This window comes from Ranitomeya variabilis, chromosome 5 (assembly GCF_051348905.1).
Source record: "Ranitomeya variabilis isolate aRanVar5 chromosome 5, aRanVar5.hap1, whole genome shotgun sequence".
NCBI classification, from domain to species: Eukaryota; Metazoa; Chordata; class Amphibia; order Anura; family Dendrobatidae; genus Ranitomeya; species Ranitomeya variabilis.
The window spans coordinates 224,324,779-224,341,103 of NC_135236.1; the positions used below are offsets into that span (position 1 = coordinate 224,324,779).

General features: G+C 46.1%; 1 long non-coding RNA gene across 1 annotated transcript in view; it reads left to right on the forward strand.

Annotated features, from left to right (window-relative positions):
• LOC143775562 (uncharacterized) overlaps window positions 1-16,325 on the forward strand; it is a 133,189-nt gene that overhangs the window by 74,266 nt on the left and 42,598 nt on the right. Inside the window, exon 2 of the long non-coding RNA XR_013215668.1 lies at window positions 13,529-13,678. This is a non-coding gene — a long non-coding RNA (uncharacterized LOC143775562). The remainder of the gene's footprint in view (window positions 1-13,528; window positions 13,679-16,325) is intronic.

Below are 16,325 nucleotides of genomic sequence, written 5' to 3' on the forward strand. Positions count from 1 at the left end.
CCAACACCGCTAGTTTCCGTCCAGAAGTGCTGTCCGCACAGTCCCTACAGTCCCTCCTCTGTTATTGGGGTTCAGTAACGTCAGCTGTTCCCCAGCTGTGTGTGTGGCAATCCCTCCTATCTCCTCCACCTCCTCCTCCTCCTCCTGTCCCTGGGCTCCAACACCGCTAGTTGTTGCCTGGTAGTGCTGTACGCACAGTCAACAGTCCCTCCTCTGTTATTGGGGTTCAGTAACGTCAGCTGTTCCCCAGCTGTGTGTGTGGCAATCCCTCCTATCTCCTCCACCTCCTCCTCCTCCACCTGTCCCTGGGCTCCAACACCGCTAGTTGTTGCCTGGTAGTGCTGTACGCACAGTCAACAGTCCCTCCTCTGTTATTGGGGTTCAGTAACGTCAGCTGTTCCCCAGCTGTGTGTGTGGCAATCCCTCCTATCTCCTCCACCTCCTCCTCCTGTCCCTGGGCTCCAACACCGCTAGTTGCCGTCCAGAAGTGCTGTCCGCACAGTCCCTACAGTCCCTCCTCTGTTATTGGGGTTCAGTAACGTCAGCTGTTCCCCAGCTGTGTGTGTGGCAATCCCTCCTATCTCCTCCACCTCCTCCTCCTCCACCTGTCCCTGGGCTCCAACACCGCTAGTTGTTGCCTGGTAGTGCTGTACGCACAGTCAACAGTCCCTCCTCTGTTATTGGGGTTCAGTAACGTCAGCTGTTCCCCAGCTGTGTGTGTGGCAATCCCTCCTATCTCCTCCACCTCCTGTCCCTGGGCTCCAACACCGCTAGTTGCCGTCCAGAAGTGCTGTCCGCACAGAGCCAAACACATCGCCAATGTGTTAGTGGGGTTCAGCACCGCCAGCTGTTCCCCTGCTGTGTATACGGCAACGTGTACTGCGACCGCCACGCAGGCACAACAAGTTAAATTTAAGGGAACCTGTCCCCCCCCCCCAGGCGTTTGTTACTGAAGGAGCCACCTTGTGCAGCAGTAATGATGCAAAGGGAAAAAGTGCGTCTTTTCGTGGTGCTCCTTGCACATGCTGAACCTAACACTGGGGGCCTGAGATCCATGGACATGCGCAGTGCATATCTGAACCTCCACCTCTCACTCATCTCCCTACGGCTTCTTCAGACTGTGCGGTGTCAGCTGATCCCTAATAGCATGCCACGGCCGTGACACCGCCCAGTCTGAAGAAGTCGTAGTGAGGGGAGTGAGAGGTGAGGATATGCACTGAGCATGGCCACGGATCCCAGGCCCGCAGTGGGATTACATTAGACGACACTGCGAGGCGGGATCTCGGCCAGCGCAGCCGCACAGGCGCAACCAGTCTGACACCAAATGATGTCAGAAGACGGGCAGCGCAAAATGTGTGCATGGCAAAGGGCTAACCTAACAGCACAGGCTCCGGGACTGATTCAAACAACGCTGAGGAGGCGGCGCATGGCGCCAAGGGGGTAAGAATGACGGCTGTGCTGCGTCACATCACAAAGGAAAGTTCCACCAACCGGACAGTATCACGGTAGGAGGGGACACTTTTCATAAGTGTTAGGTTCAGCATGTGCAAGGACCATAATTAAAAGAGCTAAGTTTACCTTTTCCAGCATTAGTGCTGTACACGATGGCTCTTTTAGCTACAAACGCCTGGGGGGGGGGGGGGTTAAAGTTTCCCTTTCAACTTGCTCCAGTGCAGGCTTCGGCCTACACTCTGCTCCCTCTCCTCCTCCTGCTGACCCTGGGCTCTAACACCGCCAGTTGGGGCCCAGATGTGCTAGCTGCACAGAGCCAAACACCAGCCAATGTGTCAGTGGGGTTCAGCACCGCCAGCTGTTCCCCTGCTGTGTAGCCGGCAACGTGTCCTGCAACAGCCACGCAGACACAAGAACTGAAATTGAAGGAAACCTGTCCCCCCTCCCCCAGGCGTTTCTACGTTTTACAGCCACCTTGTACGACAGTAATGCTGCATGTGTGCAAGGTGGCTCAGAAACTTATTCTCCTTGCCCATGTTGAACTGAACACGTCTAAAATGAGTCCTCTGCGACCATTAAAATGTCCCTCAGGTGTGATTTTCCTTTGTATTGATTTGACACGCAACAAGCTCCTTGGTAGCGCTGCCCGTCTTCTGGCATCATTGTTTGGCTGCCTGCGCCTCTACGGCCGCCTTGCCCCACACAACGCCCCTCGGTGTCTTATTTATTTGGACTGCGAGGGTGTGATTGATGGGCATGAGCAGTGCATATGTTCGCCTGTCCCTCATCTCCTTCCGCCTTCTTCAGACTGTGCGGCTTCATGGCCGTGGCATGCGATAAGGGATCAGCTGACGCCGCACAGTCTGTAGCAGGTGTAAGGACATGAGCGAGAGGCGAACCTATGTACTGCGCCAGGCCATGAATCCCAGCCCCGCAGTGTTTTAACTATGTAAAGACACTGCGGGGCTGGCATTCATGGGCATCGTGAACCGCACCAGCCGACATGAAATGATGTCAGAAGATGGGCAGCGCATACAGCGCAAGGCCAAGGGATAACACGACAGCGCAGACTCCTGTACAGCAAATAACAACGCTCAGGAGGCTGCGCCCAGCACCAAGGTGGGATTCTTGACATCTGTGCTGCGTCTCATTACGAAGGGAACTCTCGCCTCCAACACAGTTTGACTGTGTAAGGGCCTAAATGTTATATGTGTTCCTTTCAGCGTGTGCAAGGAGAAAAATTAAAAGAGCAACCTTTGACTTGTGCAGCACTACTGCTGCATAAGCTGTGGCTCTTCTAGTTTGTAACACCTGAGGGGGGGTTAAAGGTTACCTTTAAAATTGGTTCAATTAGGCTTCGGCCTACACTCTGCTCCCCCTGCAGAGCCTGGGCTCTAACACCGCCAGTTGGTGCCCGGTACTGCTAGCTGCACAGAGAAAAACACCAGCCAAAGTGTCAGTGGGGTTCAGCAACGCCAGCTGTTCCCCTGCTGTGCAGCCGGCAACGTGTCCTGCAACAGCCACGCAGGCACAACAGACCCAAAGCTGCCGCCAGTGCAGGCTTCGGCCTACACTCTGCTCCCTCTCCTCCTCCTGCTGACCCTGGGCTCTAATACCGCCAGTTGGGGCCCGGTACTGCTAGCTGCACAGAGAAAAACACCAGCCAATGTGTCAGTGGGGTTCAGCACCGCCAGCTGTTCCCCTGCTGTGTAGCCGGCAACGTGTCCTGCAAAAGCCACGCAGACACAAGAACTGAAATTGAAGGGATCCTGTCGCCCCACCCCCAGGTGTTTGTATGTTTTACAGCCACCTTGTACAGCGGTAATGCTGCATGTGTGCAAGGTGGCTCATAAACTTATTCTCCTTGCACATGTGGAACTGAACACGTCAAAAATGTGTCCTCTGTGACCATTTAACCGTCCCGGAGGTGTGACTTTCCTTTGTAATGACACGCTGCAACCCCCTTTGTAGCGCTGCCCGTCTTCTGGCATCATTGTTTGGCTGGCTGCGCCTCTGCTGCCGCCCTGACCCACACAACGCCCCTCGGTGTCTTATTTATTTGGACTGCGAGGGTGTGATTGATGGGCATGAGCAGTGCATATGTTCGCCTGTCCCTCATCTCCTTCCGCCTTCTTCAGACTGTGCGGCTTCATGGCCATGGCATGCGATAAGGGATAAGCTGACGCCGCACAGTCTGTAGCAGGTGTAAGGACACGAGCGAGAGGCGAACCTATGTACTGCGCCAGGCCATGAATCCCAGCCCCGCAGTGTTTTAACTATGTAAAGACACTGCGGGGCTGGCATTCATGGGCATCGCGAACCGCACCAGCCGACATGAAATGATGTCAGAAGATGGGCAGCGCATGGCCAAGGGATAACGCAACAACGCAGACTCCTGTACAGCAAAATGCGATGCTCAGGAGGCCGCGCAAAGCACCAAGGTGGCATTTTTGCCAGCTGTACTGCGTCTCTTTACGAAGGGAACTCCCGCCTCCAAGACAGATTGACTGTATAAGGGCCAAAATGTTGTACGTGTTTCATTCAGCTTGTGCAAGGAACAAAATTAAAAGAGCAACCTTTGACTTGAGCAGCACTACTGCTGCATAAGGCGTGGCTCTTCTACTTTGTAACACCTGAGGGGGGTTTAAAGGTTACCTTTAAAATTGGTTCAATTAGGCTTCGGCCTACACTCTGCTCCCCCTGCAGATCCTGGGCTTTAACACCGCCAGTTGGTGCCCGGTACTGCTAGCTGCACAGAGAAAAACACCAGCCAATGTTTCAGTGGGGTTCAGCACCGCCAGCTGTTCCCCTGCTGTGTAGCCGGCAACGTGTCCTGCAAATGCCACGCAGACACAAAGCTGCCGCCAGTGCAGGCTTCGGCCTACACTCTGCTCCCTCTCCTCCTCCTGCTGACCCTGGGCTCTAACACCGCCAGTTGGGGCCCGGTACTGCTAGCTGCACAGAGAAAAACACCAGCCAATGTGTCAGTGGGGTTCAGCACCGCCAGCTGTTCTCCTGCTGTGTAGCCGGCAACGTGTCCTGCAACAGCCACGCAGACACAAGAACTGAAATTGAAGGGAACCTGTCCCCCCTCCCCCAGGTGTTTGTATGTTTTCCAGCCACCTTGTACAGCAGTAATGCTGCATGTGTGCAAGGTGGCTCATAAACTTATTCTCCTTGCACACGTGGAACAGAACACGTCTACAATGTGTCCCCTGAGACCATTAAAACGTCCCTGAGGTGTGACTTTACTTTGTAATGACACGCAACAACCCCCTTGGTAGCACAGCCCTTCTTCTGACATCATTGTTTGGCTGGCTGCGCCTCTGCGGCCGCCCTGCCCGACACAACGCCCCTCGGTGTCTTATTTATTTTGACTGCGAGGGTGTGATTGACGGGCATGAGCAGTGCATATCTTCGCCAGGCTGTCACTCAGCTCCTTCCGCCTTCTTCAGACAGTGCGGCTTCATGGCCGCGGCATGCGATAAGGGATCAGCTGACGCCGCACAGTCTGTAGCAGGTGTAAGGACCCGAGCGAGAGGCGAACCTATGTACTGCGCCAGGCCATGAATCCCAGCCCCGCAGTGTGAAACACTATAAAGACACTGCGGGGCTGGGATTCATGGGCATCGCGAACCGCACCAGCCGACATGAAATGATGTCAGAAGACGGGCAGCGCATGGCCAAGGGATAACGCAACAACACAGACGCCTGTACAGCAAAATGCGATGCTCAGGAGGCCGCGCCAAGCACCAAGGTGGGATTTTTGACATCTGTGCTGCGTCTCATTACGAAGGGAACTCTCGCCTCCAACACAGTTTGACTGTATAAAGGGCTAAATGTTATACGTGTTTCATTCAGCGTGTGCAAGGAGAAAAATTAAAAGAGCAACCTTTGACTTGTGCAGCACTACTGCTGCATAAGGTGTGGCTCTTCTAGTTTGTAACCCCTGAGGGGGGGTTAAAGGTTACCTTTAAAATTGGTTCAATTAGGCTTCGGCCTACACTCTGCTCACCCTGCAGAGCCTGGGCTCTAACACCGCCAGTTGGGGCCCGGTACTGCTAGCTGCACAGAGAAAAACACCAGCCAATGTGTCAGTGGGGTTCAGCACCGCCAGCTGTTCCCCTGCTGTGTAGCCGGCAACGTGTCCTGCAACAGCCACGCAGACACAAAGCTGCCGCCAGTGCAGGCTTCGGCCTACACTCTGCTCCCTCTCCTCCTCCTGCTGACCCTGGGCTCTAACACCGCCAGTTGGGGCCCGCTACTGCTAGCTGCACAGAGATAAACACCAGCCAATGTGTCAGTGGGGTTCAGCACCGCCAGCTGTTCCCCTGCTGTGTAGCCGGCAACGTGTCCTGCAACAGCCACGCAGACACAACAGACCTACAAATGCCTCCAGTGCAGGCTTCGGCCTACACTCTTCTCCCCCTGCTGACCCTTTGCTCCAACACCGCTAGTTGGGGCTCTAGGAAGACAAGCTTGAATAGGTCCCCATCCTGGTTCCAGCACCGTCAGCTGGTTCCGGGCAGAGCCTTTGGCTTAGGTGCCTCCCTCTGGGTATCCGAGTTCCACCAACATCAGGTGGTCCTTGGTAGTGCTTTCAGGCACGGGTACCTCCTGCTTAGTAACCGGGTTCCAGTAACGTCAGCTGGTCCTCGGTAGTTCCATTGGCTCTTGGACCTTCGTCTACCCATCCGGGTTCCAGTACCGTCAGCTGGTTCTCGGCAGTGTCTTTTGCTCTTGTACCTTCTGCTCCCCATCCTGGTTCCAGTACCGTCAGCTGGTTCCGGGCAGAGCCTTTGGCTTAGGTGCCTCCCTCTGGGTATCTGAGTTCCACCAACGTCAGGTGGTCCTTGGTAGTGCTTTCAGCACGGGTACCTCCTGCTTAGTAACCGGGTTCCAGTAACGTCAGCTGGTCCTCGGTAGTTCCATTGGCTCTTGGACCTTCGGCTACTCATCCGGGTTCCAGTACCGTCAGCTGGTTCTCGGCAGTGTCTTTTGCTCTTGTACCTTCTGCTCCCCATCCTGGTTCCAGTACCATCAGCTGGTTCCGGGCAGAGCCTTTGGCTTAGGTGCCTCCCTCTGGGTATCCGAGTTCCACCAACGTCAGGTGGTCCTTGGTAGTGCTTTCAGGCACGGGTACCTCCTGCTTAGTAACCGGGTTCCAGTAATGTCAGCTGGTCCTCGGTAGTTCCATTGGCTCTTGGACCTTCGGGTAGCCATCCGAGTTCCAGTTCCATCAGCTGTTTCTCGGCATTTTCTCAGCCTTCTTGTACCTTCTGCTACATTTCCAAGTTCAAGACCCTAAAGACGACGACCCGGAAGACCACCCCTAAGATGACGACGACACCAGAGACGACGACCACTGAGATGACGACGACCCTGGAGACGATGACCCTGAAGACCACCCCGATGACGACGACCCCGGAGACGACGACCCTGGAGACGACGACCCTGGAGACGACGACGACATGGGAGACCGAGAAGCAGAAGAACAAGAGGCTGCAGAACAAAGAGCAGAAGAACATTAAGCATAAGACTAAATATCAGAGCAAAAGATATTATCTAAATTATAAGCAGAAGAAGACTAAGCAGTGTATGGGGGTGAGTCCGTTCCTCCTCGTGGTGCCCCTGGATAAAGCCTGATGCTGCAGGCCAAACTGAACGCGGACAAATGTAACTCTTTTGTGACAGGCAGAACGGAAAGTGTAATCTTCAAACTTTTATAGATAACAACTACGGGAATGCCTGTCACAAATAAGAATATGATGAAGAAGTTGAATATGAAAAAGATAATAGTTAAATAAAAAGAATATGAACAATGTAAAAAAAAAAAAAAAAAAATAGGTAGAAGAAGAAGAAGATGAATAAGGTGAAGATAGTTGATGTCAAAGAAGCTGATGATGAGGATAATGAAGAAGAAAGTGTGGGAGAAGTAAAAAAGAAGGTGAAGGACATGGAAGTAGTGAAACATCAATATCTGAAAAAAAAAAATAAATAACATAGTCAAAATCTTTCTAACGCCGAACGTCATAAAAAAAAACAAAAAAACCTGCTATTCTATTTGTTTGGGCTAAACCTCTGTGCCTTTAATGTCTCCGCCACCTCCCCCAATACATCCTACATTATTCTTAGTTGTTTTCCTTCATGTAGAATTAACCTACAAGGAAAGAAAGGGTTTATTTTAATTCCGATATTTTCGTCCCATTGACTTGCATTGGGATCGGGTATCGGTATCGGATTAGATCCGATACTTTGACGGTATCGGCCGATACTTTCCGATACCGATACTTTCCGATATCGGACGGTATCGCTCAACACTAGTAACGAGACCTCAAAGAAACTGATGGAATTATTGATTAAATACAATATGGGTGTGGTATCTAAGACTGATCTGGCATTGGAGGATACTTTGGCAAAAGCTAAGTCAAACCTTTCCATAGAAAAATTTCAGTCAATTGACCCTCAATTGGAAAAATTCATTGATCAATGGGTCAAAGATATTCGTATGAGACAAACTAATAAACTCATGAGGGACCAGAAGGACTTTGCTAGTGGGAAAATTTATAGATGGCGGAAACTCGAAGTGAATGAGAATAGGAGGGATCGCAATTCATCTACCCCATCAAATCAATCTGCAGGTGATATGTCTGGTGCCTCCTCTTCCGCCTTATCTGTTATTTCAACAAATTCTACACCGAAACGCAAGAGAGAACTACGCTATGCACCAACAAAACGTACTTATAATTGTTCACCTGAAAACTATGGGACCAGAAATAGCCTAAAGGTAATTAATTTGAGTTCACATGCGTTCTCAGATGTTGAAATTGATATTTTGTGTAGGGGCTTAATGTTTTGCCCATCAGCGCAATTTGACAGATTTACGGCTATCAAAGATTTGAATCTTTTTGCTAGGAAACTTATGTTTAAACGACTTTCATAATGAAAATCTGTTCCAAATGTTTCCAACAGAGGCGGAACAGGAGGCACTAGCAACCCTTAACGAATTGGCGCAAGAACATGATGAATCTCAGGGAGGTAAGGTCCCGAAATGTATTCAGCCACGATCCCATAAATTTCCACCCTTGTCAGCCTGTTCAACTCTAGACGTATTTGTTAAAACGGTCAGTAAGGACTTTGAAAAAATTCCCCGATATCCTCAAAATGATAATCTGGATAAAAATGAAAAAATTGGACTTAGAAGATTACAAGAACTGAATGATGTGATATTCAAACCGGCTGACAAGGGTGGAAATGTGGTAATCTGGCCTAAATCACTATATGAGATTGAAGCTTTTAGACAACTGAGGGACGCAGTATGTTATCGGAAATTGACTTTTAATCCTCTTAAAAAATTTGGGTCGGAACTTTTTACCATTCTTAAGGATGCCATGGAGACAGAGGTTATAAATAAGGATTTGTTCACGGCACTCCAGGTACAAGAACCAATGATATCAACCTTGTATCTATTACCTAAGATAGATAAAAATAGTGAGGATCCTCCCGGAAGACCTATAATCTCCGGATGTGGCAACTATCTGGAAAACGTGAACAAGTTTATAAATGTCAAATTGCAACCTCTTGTCGAAATACTCCCGTCATATATCAAAGACACTAACGAGTTTCTTAAAAAGATAGATGGTTTATACATTGATGCAGATGCAATTTTGGTTACCTGTGACGTGGAGTCTTTGTACACCAATATACACCATGATGATGGAATCCAGGCAGTAAAATACTTTGTTGACTCTTCTTCTATGACTACATCTATGAGTCAATTTTTGGTTCAACTATTACAATTTTCGTTATCTCATAATTTTTTTCTTTTTAAGGGGTCCCTCTACCTGCAGCTCCAAGGCACCGCAATGGGTGCTTCTTTTGCGCCAAATTATGCAAATTTATTCTTGGGGCTGTGGGAGAGGGACCTTTTTCTGTCTGGTCAAGTGTCATCAATTGAGCGCATCCCCATGTGGATGCGCTATATTGATGACATATTCTTCATCTGGCAAGGCTCCATTGAGGCATTACAGGAATTTATGTCAAAACTAAATGATAACACCAACAATATACGTTTAACGTATAAGTTTGACAAAAACCAAATGGAATTCCTTGATGTTTGTATACAAAGGGATGGAAATAACTGCCTCCAAACTAAATTATACCGCAAGGAGACTGCGGTTAACTCTGTATTACATGCAACATCTGCACATCCTCCGGCAGTCATTAATTCTATCCCGACTGGTCAATTTTTGAGACTACGGAGGATATGCTCTGAGGATCATGAGTTTGAAGAACAGGCTAGAGACCTTTGTGAAAGGTTTAAAGACCGTGGTTATAGCAAGCGGTCAATCAAGAAAGCATATAATCGTGCTAAAAACACATCAAGGCATCAGGCTCTATATTCCACCAGATCTTCTATTCCTAAACAAATCGTTCGATTTATCACAACGCATCATGGTCAGACTGACCTTATGAGACACTATATGGCAAAATCTTGGTCCATTTTACAGGCCGATCCGATAATCTCGAGATATATAGGGGAGAAACCAAATATCAACTATACGAGATCCAACAATTTGATGGATCAATTGGTAAGGAGTCACTATACGTACACACCATCCTCTTTCTTATCCAAATTCAAACCTCAAATGGGATGCAAACCCTGTGGCAAATGTGTGTCATGTCCTAATGTGTTGAGAGCACAAACGTTTTCAAATTCTAAAAAAACTGTCACGTACAAGATAAAACATGCTATAACTTGTAATTCTAGGGCAGTAATTTATTATGCCACGTGCCCATGCTTGCTAATATATGTGGGTCTGACAACTTGCCAGCTAAAAATACGTATACGCGAGCATGTTTTGGGTATACAAGCAGCTAAGGAAGTGGAAGATGTCTCTTTACTCAAAACTATCCCTAAACATTTTAAAAACTATCATGACTGTGACGATACCCTTTTAAAAGTAATTGGTATAGACCAGATTGAGGTTGGCGAAAGGGAGGGTAAAATTAGTACTCCTTTAGCTCAGTTGGAAACTAAATGGATCTGGCTGCTAGAAACTATTTCTCCCTAGGGCCTTAACGAGAATATTAGTTTTGCTCCTTTTATATAAGGAAATATGCTATTTATTCTTTTATTCCTCATTTTATGGTACCCCTTCTTTTAATTCCCACTTTTTATTATTGGTAATTTTTTGGCTTTTTTATTGTTTCTAACATTTTATATTCACTTTTTTTAGCTAATAAAATCTTCCGTGAATATCGTGTGTTGCTTTTGCTGAAGAATCACGTTGTGGCTGATTGTGGAAAGAGTATTATGGACTTGATGGATTCGTCTTTCTCTCCACATCTAAAACAAATAAAGAAATTGTTTTGTAATATTTTTAATATTATATGCTGTTATTATTTTTTTTAAAAATATATAAAACAAAACAAAAAAAAAACACAGCCTGAGCACCCTGATGCATATGTAAATATATTCTGTGATTTTTCTTCTGTGTTTTTGCAAATTAGTATTTTTTGGGATTGCTAAATGTGACGCAATATAAGAATTTTGTACATGTGTACTATAGACGGGTAGATATACCTTTATATGTGTAGATAATATATCATCTTATTTGATGCATGCTTTTATGTGTCATCTTAGGGGTATGCACAGTATTTAATGTTTGGCCGTTTGTACTATACAATGCAATGTGCCCCTTTTTTGCGTTGCATTATTCTTGCCCATTAACCTTTATGTCGCTCATTATGCCGGTCTGATTGGTGCGCATCGCGGCTCGCGGTCGGGGTCTCTTATGCTCTCACGTTGCAGTTACCTTGGTAACGTCGGGCACTATCCCGTACGTCCGGTCTCGCGATGTGGGAGCATGGGGAGTCCTGACTTGGCTAGCCGCGTATGCGCCGATGACATTTTGGACTGACATCATCGGCAACACACAGGGACCATGTGCACTTACTGCACATGTGTGAACTCCAATCCGGAAGTAATTAGTCCATGTTAAATGCTCATTATATAAATTGTGACCCTTGAAGCCTGAACACCACCCCCTGACGAAGGAGCTAGGTTTCCGAAACACGTGTCGGGAGTGTGCGTGTTCAGGACGGCGAGGTACCCACAGGTAATGTTTATAAATATTCCCTGCTCTCTAGCACTTTGCACTTTTTTATTTGGCATTTTATGTGAAACTAAAAGGGTGATAGCCCCGTCTTTGTGCACCTTTGCATTGTTCCAATTGATTGCACTATAAAGCACTTTTTGTATTTTACACATACACTTTTTTTAATTTTTTAATTTTTATATATAATTTTCACACTTTTGCTTCTGGGAATTTTTATCTTCATTCTGGAAATCATTACCTGGCACAGAAATACTGGTAAAAAAAATTTTTAAGATTTTCATATGTGCAATAGGGTTTCCGCTTATTTGATTTGATATTTATTGCCGTCCTGCGTAGCACACTTTTTGTATTAACTGTTTGGTTTTAATATACTAAACCTATCTGATACTGTACTGCCACTTAAGAATTAATAAAGGCATATACATATATATATTCAGCCTGGTCCTCCTGGTGCATCCTTTGTCTTGGTGATTGGCTTCTTATACATAAAGTATAATGCACAGACCATAGTCCTCCATATTGTATAATGCACCCTATAGCCCTCCATATAATATAATGGACTCTCCATAGTCCTCCATAAAGTATAATACACAGCCAATATCCTTCATATAATATAATGCACAGCCCATACTCCATCAAATAGTATAATGCAATCCCCATAGTCATTCATATAATACAATGCACAGCCCGTAGTCGTCCATATAGTATAATCCACAGCTTATAGTCATCCATGTAGTATTGCCACCGTGCACTCACTGATTTAAAAAACAAAAATACTCACCTCCCATCCGCTCTCTCGCTGTGCGGCTTCCTCTTCTGTAGCTGGCAGATGACTTCACCGTGCAAGCGACGAGAGCACATGACGTCACTGCCATGAGCCCCTAGTCACATGTACGTCAAAGAAAGTTATTGGCCTCTGATTAGCCATCAGCATATATTGCCATGCACAGACCCAACGGGTCTCTGTGCTGTAATACACTTCAGCTGAATGTGCATCCTCGGATGCACATCCAGCTGAAACAATTGCTGGTGTCGGTGGGCCCATCACCTGCCGGGCCTGGTCACGGCAGCAACTGCTGTGACCGTGCTAGTTACGCCCCTGGTTGGCACCATCAACTTAGTATTTGGTTGCACACCCTTTGAAATAAATAACTGCAATCAATTGCTCCCTATGATCCTCAACAAGCTCCTTACACCTACCAATTTGGAATTATGAACCACTCTTCTTTTGTAAACTGCTCCATGATGCCTTGTACACAGTCAAGGCACATTGTGTTAGAGGCAGCAAAACAACTCCAAAACATATTTTAACCTCCACCATATTTGGCTGTAGGTGCTGTGTTAATTTCTTTATAAGCATCATTCTGTTTTTGGTAAACAGTAAAATGATTTGCTTTACTAAACAGCTCCATCTTGGTCTCATTTGTCCACAAGATGCTTTGCCAGAAAGATTTTAGCTTACTCATGTACATTTTGGCAAGCTGAAGTCCTGCAGTCTAGCTTATGTTTCTGTGTCAGCAGTGGGGTCCTCCTGGATCTACTGGCATAGCATTTCATTTCTTTCAAATGTCAACAGATAGTTCTCGCTGACACTGTTGCACCCTGAGCCTGCAGGACAGCTTGAATTTTTTTGGAACTTGATTGAGACTGCTTATTCATCACCCTGCGCTGCAACCTTTTAACTATTTTTTTCTGCTGTCCATGTCCAGGGAGATTAGCTACAGTGCCATGGGTTGTAAACTTCTTGATTATGTTGTGCACTGTGGACATAGGAACATTAAGATCTCTAGAGATGGACTTGAAACCTTAAAATTGTTGATATTTTTCAACAATTTTGGTTCTCAAGTACTCAGACAGTTCTCTTCTCCTCTTTCTGTTCTCCATGCTTAATGTGGCACACAAGGACACATAACGCAAAGATTGATTCAAATTCTCCACTTTTTATCCGGTTTCAGGTGTAATTTTTATATTGAAGAAAAAATGGAAATTCAGCACACCCTTGTGAAGTGTTCCCATAATCCATAGGAAAGGTCTGAGCACGGAAAGGCATCTCTGCTTGAAGCGGAGTGCTTGGGCAGGAAGACAAAAGGAATCCAGCTCCGGAGGTAAAATCAAAAAGTCTTTATTTCAACAATTTTTTAAAATTATGAAGCTGCTTGACATTGACCGGTGTTTGCCGGAGGAAGAATGCCATGAAACACTGAACGCGTTTCGAACATGTGTAGTGTTCTTAGTCCTCAGTATGTATAATTTTGATATTGCCCACACCTGTTACTTGCCACAGGTCAATTTGTACGAGCATTACATGCTTAAAACAAAGTTGCATACCCACAATTTTGGAAAGATGGCAACAATTTTGTCTGGCCTATTTTGGGGGTTTTATGTGAAATTAGGTGCAATTTTCCTTGTTTTCTCTTGTTTTTTTCTGTTGTTCCAAAACACACAAAGAAAATCAACGTGTAATAAAACATGTGTAATTGCAATAATTTTGTGGGGAAAAAACTTCATTTTCTGGAAGACTTTCAACAGTGCCGACACCTTCGTCCATGACTGTATATGTAAATGATTTGTTAACCCCTTCACGACCTTTGATGTACATGTATGTTAAAAGTCATGTCCCTGGTTTTGATGCGGGCTTGCACGCCAAGCCAGCATCTTTTTACGCTCATGATGGCTGATATAATCAGTGAGTGGTCTGAATCATTATGATCCTCCTGTGAAAGCCAGCTTTTTTGTTTTGTTCATAGGAGATCGTGATATCATCAGCCATCATGTGCATATAACAGTGGCTGTTAACTTGTAAAATGTTGCTGTCAATCACTGGCGTGATCGTGGGGTGCTGATGGATTGCCAAGAGAGTCAGGGGTCTGATAATGACCTCCGTGCCAGTCATTATGATCCTCCTATTAAAGCCAGCTTTTAGACGTTGTTCATAGGAGATCATGATTTTTTTACAATACATAGCAGCAAGTGCTGATACACTGCTATGTATAGTACAAGAAATCAGATGAACACAGCTTCAAATCCCCTAAGAGGACTATTAAATACATTTAAAAGTGAACTAAAAAAACCACAAAAGTTCAAATCACCCCCCTTTTGCCCCATTAAAAATAAAACAATTGAAAAAAAAATAGAAAATACACATATCTGATGTTGCTGCAATCGCAAAAGTCTAATTATCAAAATACAAAGTAAATTAACCCCTTAATCCCATTGGACGTACTATCCCGTCAATGTGATCTGGGACTTAATTCCCAGTGAAGGGATAGTACATCCAGTGCGATCAGCCGCGCTCACGGGGGGACCGCAGCCTATTGCGGCCGGGTGTCAGCTGACTATCGCAGCTGACATCCGGCACTATGTGCCAGGAGCCCCCGGCACATTAACCCCCGGCACACTGCGATCAAAGATGATCACAGTGTTTCGGCGGTATAAGGAAGCATCGCGCAAGGAGGAGGCTCTCTGCATGCTTCCCTGAGACCCTCGTAGCAACGCGATGTGATTGCGTTGCTCCGAGGGTCTCTTACCTCCTCCCCCCGGCAGGCCCGGATCCAAAATGGCAGCAGGGCTGCATCTGGGTCCTGCAGGTAGGTGGCCTACCAGCGCCTGCTCAGAGCAAGCGCTGTAAGCCTCCCTGCTGTGCCTGTGTGATCGCTGATCTGACACAGTGCACATCAAAGTGTCAGATCTGCGATCTGTCAATATAATGTGATCCCCCCCCCCCCCCCCCCCCCCCGGGGCAAAGTTAAAAAAAAAAAATAAATTACATGTGTAAAAATAAATAAATAAAAAATTCCTAAATAAATAAGTAAAAACAATAAAAGTACACATATTTAGTATCGCCGCGTCCGTAACGACCCAACCTATAAAAATGTCCCACTAGTTAACCCCTTCAGTGAACACTGTGTAGAAAAAAAAACCCGAGGGAAAAAACAGCCTTTTGTTATCATACCGCCGAACAAAAAGTGGAATAGCACGCGATCAAAAGGACAGATATAAATAACCATGGTACAGCTGAAAACGTCATCTTGTCCCGCAAAAAACGAGCTGCAATACAGCGTCATCAGTGAAAAAATAAAAAAGTTATAGTCCTCAGAATAAAGTGGTGCAAAAATAATTATTTTTTCTATAAAATAGTTTTTATCGTATAAAAGCGCCAAAACACAAAAAAATAATCTAAATGAGGTATCGCTGTAATCGTACTGACCCGAAGAATAAAACTGCTTAATCCATTTTACCAAACGCGGAACGGTATAAACGCCCCCCCCCCAAAAGAAATTCATGAATAGCTGTTTTTTTGTCATACTGCCTCACAAAAATCAGAATAAAAAGCGATCAAAAAATGTCACGCGCCCGAAAATGTTACCAATAAAAACGTCAACTCGTCCCGCAAAAAACAAGACCTCACATGACTCTGGACCAAAATATGGAAAAATTATAGCTCTCAAAATGTGGTAACGCAAAAAAATATTTTTTGCAATAAAAAGAGTCTTTTAGTGTGTGACGGCTGCCAATCATAAAAATCAGCTAAAAAACCCGCTATAAAAGTAAATCAAACCCCCCATCATCACTCCCTTAGTTAGGGGAAAAAAAAAAATGTATTTATTTCCATTTTTCCATTAGGGTTAGGGCTAGGGTTAGGGTTAGGGTTAGGGCTTGGGTTAGGGTTAAGGTTAGGGTTGGGGCAAGGGTTAGGGTTTGGATTACATTTACGGTTGGTATTAGGGTTAGGGGTGTGTCAGGGTTAGGGGT